General features: G+C 37.5%; 1 long non-coding RNA gene across 1 annotated transcript in view; it reads right to left on the bottom strand.

The window, feature by feature from the left end:
* Nucleotides 1-357: 357 nt before the first annotated feature.
* Nucleotides 358-7,187, bottom strand: part of LOC108969994 — a 36,249-nt gene continuing 29,419 nt past the window's right edge. The window contains exons 2-4 of the long non-coding RNA XR_001993448.1: nt 1,250-1,593; nt 887-1,173; nt 358-801 (exon numbers count right to left, since the gene is read on the bottom strand). This is a non-coding gene — a long non-coding RNA (uncharacterized LOC108969994). The remainder of the gene's footprint in view (nt 802-886; nt 1,174-1,249; nt 1,594-7,187) is intronic.

The raw sequence follows: 7,187 nt of genomic DNA, 5'->3' as shown, positions 1-7,187 counted from the left end.
TATTCACCATGCGCCAAATCTTGGAAAAGACCCGTGAAAGGAGAATCGACAATCACCACCTCTTCGTCGATTTCAAACCTGCTTTAAACAGCACGAAAAGGAGCTGCCTTTATGCCGCAATGTCTGAATTTGGTATCCCTGCAAAACGTATATGGCTGTGTAAGCTCACGTTGAGCACCACCAAAATTTCCGTCAGAATCGGGAAGGACCTCTCCGAGCTGTTCGACACCAAACGAGGTTTCATACCTCGAAAATCGAGAGATTTATAGTCCTTTGCGCGTTGGCCACGGCGAATATCGCATTCGATGGAACGATGAGCTGTACGAGATATACGACGACATGGACATAGTTCAGCGAATTAAAAGACAGCGGCTACGCTGGCTAGGTCATGTTGTCGGATGAACGAAAACACTCCAGCTCTGAAAGTATTCGCCGGTTATGTAGCAGGCAGAATGCTGAAACAATCGATCGTGCCCGATCTGGGTGCCAAAATAATACCTTTATAAGGCAAAGCCATTTTGCACTCAGAATTCCAAATGCGTTTTCAATACGCCGTCTTGCTCTACTCAAACGGTAATTGAAAATTTGTTCCTCTGTGGAAAGGTTTTTGCTGGCTGGCTAAGACTTTAGAATACGTATACACAGTGGAAATGCGTCGTCTCCTACATTGAAGTTTCGTACTTTTTTGCCATCAATAAAGCTGTCATTAAGTATGATGATACCAAATCTCGAAATTCTTCATAATATTGGAGTCTCCTATGCTTCCGTAAGTACCAACATTCACGTAATAGAATGGAATCCCTATAATAAAAACATATTAATAAAAATTATTAACTATGAATACCCGAGCGTACGAGGGTATTATAATCTATATGTATTCATTTACTTTGTAATTATAAAATATGCTTCCAGATTTTGGAGGGGCTTTGATAGCTATGTGTTTGCCATCGATAACCCCGACACAGTTCATAAAATTCCATTGTGTTCGAAAGCAATTCGATATCTCCAACAACGAGTGTTCTGTCAATTTCATTCATTCAGTGTTCTGGAATTTCATTTTTCAATACGCTGCATATCCCCTTACACACATCGGATACGATTCTACTAAAGTGCTGCTTGCTAATACGGTAGCAGGAGGCAATATGGCGTTGTATATATCCAGAAGCCAAGTACCTGAAAAAAAAGAAAAATCATAACGGTTAAATCATATTTGTGCTAATATAGTACCTTATACATTTTCACAACCTACTCTAGTACAATTGCTAACTTAGCTTTAGCTAATTTAGCTAATGAAATCGTTCGGTCTAGTATTCCGCTTTGGAAGCAGATGTGGTTGCGGTATCTCCCAAAGCTCATCGAATACACTTGGTGGCATATGAAAATTTTCGATGAAACGAGCTGAATCATTCCGTAAGTTTTTGAAGTCGGTGAAAAACCTCTCCTTCTCATTCCTTGCCTTGAGATAAGGGCTGACCCAATGACAGGGTCTCCTATGTATTATTTTGTTATCTCCAGACTCTATGATGGTCATGAATGTGAGTAAGGGGTGTGCAGCGAATGTTTCCACAGTTCATCAATATCATAAAATTTAACCTAAGATATAACAAATACATTTGTACTACTACAACTGACACTATAATTTGGTGAAATACTCGTATTATATAAAATGTACTCCTCGTCTTCCATTATGGATACTAAAAATTACCACCTTAAAAATAAATAATAATAATTAATCATGATATTTTTACATAATAGGAAATATTTTTGTTTCACAAAAAAAAGGTATTTGGTGCTACCGAGTAAGTAGCGTTTTTATTGTTTTACTTGAAGACATGTCAACGCTTTACTGTGGCTGATATTATATATAGATGGTAATACCAAACTTGCTAAGTGGGAAAGAGGCGAAATGAGCACCGAGGGAAATGAAGGCAGTGAACGCCCCAAAGTGATTATTTCTGCATATCTCAAATTATAATACAATTTTTTGGAACATTGGAACATTTTTGGGATTATTGTCTGGGGGTATACTAGGTCTGTATAGTAAAACCCTCAAAGGGTTTGGCGCTCGTATGTGTCAGTTTTTTTTTATGACCTTTTAAATTTTTTCCTTATCTTGATGCTTTTCGCTCAGTTGTAACATTTTGGCAAAAACAAACAAAAAAACGGCAAAAAAAAAAAAAAACGCCAAACCCTTTGAAGGTTTTACTATACATATCTATGTATGCATATACATACATAGTACCTACATTTATTCAAAGTCCATATCGGCAACTACCACGCAATACCTCTTGTTCTTCGTCACACAGAACAAGCAGGATTACATACCAAAATTTTACGCGTATACATACACATATTTGAGAACATATCGTGCATACATTGTTACAAAGTGTATTGACCGTATGTAGACGATATCCTGTCTGGAAGCCACAGTCTTCCACTAGCATACCAGTTCTTATTTCAGGTAATAAATGTCCTCAATACTGCAGGGTTTCCTCTAAAAAAGATTACAGCCAGGCACCCAAACATCTTAAACAATATTCCAAAAGACCATTTGTTGGATACTAATTTCCTTATATTCGAAAAGGAAAGTACAAAAACACTAGGCATCCAATGAAATGCGATATCTGACCAGTCCGCCATAACGAAAAGACAGATTTTATACTCCGTGGCAAAACCTTTCGACCCCGCAGGATGGCTGTCGCCAATTATGATACAAGCGAAAATTCTGATCCAAGAATTATGGCTAGATGGAACCGACTAGGACAAATAAGTGAAACCTCTCCGCTTAGAAAAATGGTCCCAGTTCCTTAATAATCTGAACGACACTTCACGGTTTCTGTGACGCCTCTGAAAAGGCATATTGTGCCACTGTGCGCACACAAAGCGATACCGCAACCACAAGCCACTTATTAGTGGCAAAAGTTGCGCCTCTAAAAGTGCTAAGTCTTCCACGACTTGATCTCTGCGGCGCGCTGCTACTAGCAAAACTAGTTTCAATGATGCAGATGCACATAGAAATGGAGAAATACAAACTATATCTCTGGTCTGATTCCAAAATATTCCTAGCCTGGTTGGACAAACCCTACATACGTGGAAAACATATATTTCTAACCTAACCTCGCAAATATTGGACCTAGTGGGATCTGTCGCATGGCAACACGTAGCCAGTGCTAACAATCCTGCTGATTTTGGTACGAGAGCCAGAAAACCCCTGCATCTTGCCGCCACCACGCTCTGGTGAAATGGCCCCCGGTGGTTAACAGAATCCATCGATTCTTTGCCACAATCGCCAATGAGCAAAATAATTGCCACAGAAAGTCGAAAAATCGACACCTATCATACAATATTGGATGATAATGACCTCCTTGAACGTCTTTCATCGCTTCCACGAGCCCTCAGAGTAGTCGCCTAGATGCTCCAGTTCATAGAGCGATGTAAACATAAACATAAAGGAGCAACTTACTCCCAATGCGATACATTGACGCACCAAGCCTTATAAGTCAAAGGTCGCTCTTATCGCATCAACTCAAACGCGCTACTTTAGTCGCGACATATCATTACTAAGAGAATCGAAGCCGATTGATAAAAAGAGCTCACTTTTAGTTCTAGCCAATGGTCGGCTTGCTAATTCAAGCCAAGAGCGCCACCCCATAATAATACTTGAGAAGTCTCCATTTGCCACATTATTCCTGCATTACATACGTATATTAATGCTACACGCCGAAAACCGTCTCATACAGCATGTGGGACGACAAGAGTATTATATTCCACGTCTGAAGTCTCAAATCAAGAATAACTATGCATAAGCGGAAAATGCGAACGCAGATTATGGCAGCACTTCCACCTGAAGGCTGCAACTTCGCGCCGCCTTTCACCACTACAGGTGTCGAAAAAAAGTAGCCAAATGAGAAATTGGAATTAAAATTAAGCAAATTTTATAATCAAAATTATAAAATAAACTTAATTTTTTAATGAAGACTCTATCGGAAAACGGCCTACCCTGCCTAACAATCTCCAAATTAATGGAACTTGATAGATGTGTTTTTAGGTTTTCATTAATACGGTCACTATAATCTAAGTATTCGTTTTTACGTAAGCAATCAGATATTTTTTGCAAAAAAATTATTATTTTTTCTTTAAAAAGACATTTTCGTTCTTTTTCATCTAAATAATTAATAGTATAATGAAAATTAACAAAATGTCTTTTAAGGATATATTCCCTATTATCTTTAAAAGACTTGGAACATAAAAGGCATGCATGGCACCAAAGGCATCTAGAATCATAAAATATTTCTCGCAGGGAATATTTGGTTTTGCGCTTTAGTCTTGCGTGATGTTAATTCATTGCTGGCTCGACAACGACTGAACGATAGAGCGTAAGTATACGTGTGAAGTTAGTTTGCAGAATAGTGCTAAGAAATGCCGACCATTGATCAAAAATCATGAGCGATAAAGGCAAAACATTTAGCTTAGTAGCTCAAAGAACTACAGAAAAACAGTTTGTGGAGTTCATAAAACAAGTCTCACCTGACATTGTTCAAAAATACGCCCCTCAAGGTATCAAGTGGCAGTTCATCCCCCCAAGGGCTTATCATATGGGTGGTTTATGGGAATCAGCTAAAAAGCTTTAAATCTCATTTCAAGAAGCTCGCTGGCTACCACAAATTAAATTATGAAGAATTCACGACATTGTTAACCAGAATTGAAGCCGTTCTCAACTCACAGCCTCTCAMTGCACTCTCGCAAGACCCCTCAGAATTTGCTGCCCTCACGCCGGGGCATTTTCATAAAGTAGCAACAATTTTGGCCAGATCCGAGCCAGGCGTGGAGTCGCCGTCAAGACGAAGTAAAAATCTCCATCATAATTTCAGCCGCCGATGGAAAGAAGAGTATTTAAAGGACCTTGTGTCCTAGTTCACGAACCCCTCAGAATGACGGCTTGGCCGCATAGAGAAACTTCACGACGGTTCAGACGGCCATATATGGATAGCTGATATCCGTACTCAAAATGGAACACTAACCCGGCCGCTCGTTAAATTGTGTTTCTTGCCAACTGCCGCTGCTTTCGTAAACGCACATAATAACCATTCCTAAACCGATCGGATAAGCCGAGAAAAAGAAAATAAATTAATAATAATCCGATATCATCACGGAAAAACCGCAAAGAGAATTTCAAAAAGTTTTAAAGCCGCAAGACAAACGTAAACCTAAATCTTGCAACCCTACAGACGGTCGATCATTGCGTCATGTCATTTAAAGGGACTGTTCTAGTAGCAGCGTCCCGAACTATCACGGCAGCAACGGCGCCAACCGTTGCACGAAGTTCAACACGCGAGTTATGGATAATACCTATTTGGTCTGTAGAAAGAATCAGACTCACTCTGCCATTAGTTCAGCAACTCGAGTCTGCCACAATGTGTGGGTGTACCGCACATTCCAACAGACTCAAAATATGCCGAGTCTGGTGTTTTGGTCACGTACTGGCTGATCAAGCGATGTGGTGCACAACTGCATGCTGTCAGTTGACGTAACCTGAGATGTAACTCCTCCAGAGCCACTCTGAGCGGTCTCCTTCTTCTTCTTTTAAGACTTTTTTTTTCATTTTTTTGTTTACATAAGTAAATAATAACAATAATTATTATATTTATTAGTATTATTATAATTATTGAGGCACCTATGCCATAAGATACACTATTATGATACTTTAGCTCTTCTATTTCTTTAATATTCTTAAAATGATTTAGTACGATATCGTAAAAATTTATTTTTGACTCATAGATTTGGTTTAACATTTTAACAGGATGTATCAGTTTATCAATAAATTTTAGTTTTTTTTAATAACGTATTACCTTTATATGTATAATGTTTTTTATTTATTGTTACAATTTTTTCATCCTCTTGAGCTATTTGCAAATTTTCGTTGGTAGAGGCATAATTAATTTTACATATATCTTAAAAAACTTTTTGGTATTGGAATAGCGAACACAAGTGCTTCACTTTTGAAAGCTACTACTCCTACTTTGGCTAGTTTCAGCTTATAAAAATTTATGTCAAAGCTATTAATTTCCTCTTTAGTTAACATCGCCATTATGTACTACTGTGCTTAACCTATCATCGTCATTTTCTGTACCTATCCTATCCAATTTAAGTGGACTTTTTATTTTTGTTACATGAATGTTTGGCAAGGGAGTGATTCGGAAATATAGTTCGTCCTTGCGTCTACTTTTTTATAATTTTTTATCGGCCCCGTTGTTCCTCATAGTCCTCTCTGTACCTATTTCTGTTGTGTATTATAAGTTGTTTCTTCTGGTCTATTGCGTTTTTTATAATGGTTGGATCAATACTATTTCTTACATTATTAGATGTACATTTTATGGTTTAGTGATAGCGATCATTATAGTTACCTATAACGATCTGTATCCTCATTTCTGTCGCGAGACTTGGATCATCGATTCCTATTAGTTTTTTTAACAGGGTTGAGTGCAGCGTCTCAATATCTGCATTACCTGTATGGGAGTTTGGTTTTTTTAAGTGTACTTCGACTCCTTCTGTATTTAAGAACTGAATCAACTGTTCGGCCCTGAATTCGTTGTCCATGATGATCTTCTTTGGTTTCTCAAATTTCGTGAAATGTTCAATTATGATGGCCTTCTTTGCTCTCCAATTTCTGTCAGTTATATTGTATGCTGCTGCAAATTTTGTTAGTTCATCAATTACTTTAACAAATGACTGCTTTTTAAAATGAAAAATTTCCACATGTATTATTTCATTTTTATCTAAAGGTGTCTCTGTTAGTTTGAACTTCGGCTTTATCGGTTTCCTGTCATATTTAATTTGCTTGCATTTTTCGCAATTACCTATAATTAGCTGTAAATGTTCCCTTAATATTGGATAGTATGTTTTATCCTTAAGAGTATTGTAAGTTTATTCCGCTATGAATTGACTCATTACTATGGTAAAGTGAAATTTTATTTATTTTATTTATTTATTTATAAAAACGTGAAACAATAATACAATTGCTTTTCCACGGAAAAAGGAGCACTGGCTGCCAGGACCTTCGGCTCGCTGATGTAAATATAAAAKGTWKAGTTATTGCTTAATTAAGTCTTAGGTGTAAAGTTAATAAAATGTTCTGTAGCTAATAGAAAAGTTTTAAGAACAAAATAAATAATAAGTAATGGGAAGTT

Source organism: Bactrocera latifrons, unplaced genomic scaffold (genome assembly GCF_001853355.1).
Source record: "Bactrocera latifrons isolate USDA-ARS-PBARC rearing strain unplaced genomic scaffold, ASM185335v1 scaffold_274, whole genome shotgun sequence".
NCBI classification, from domain to species: Eukaryota; Metazoa; Arthropoda; class Insecta; order Diptera; family Tephritidae; genus Bactrocera; species Bactrocera latifrons.
Note: the sequence above shows the minus strand (reverse complement) of the source record. Positions and strands in the feature narration are given on the sequence as shown.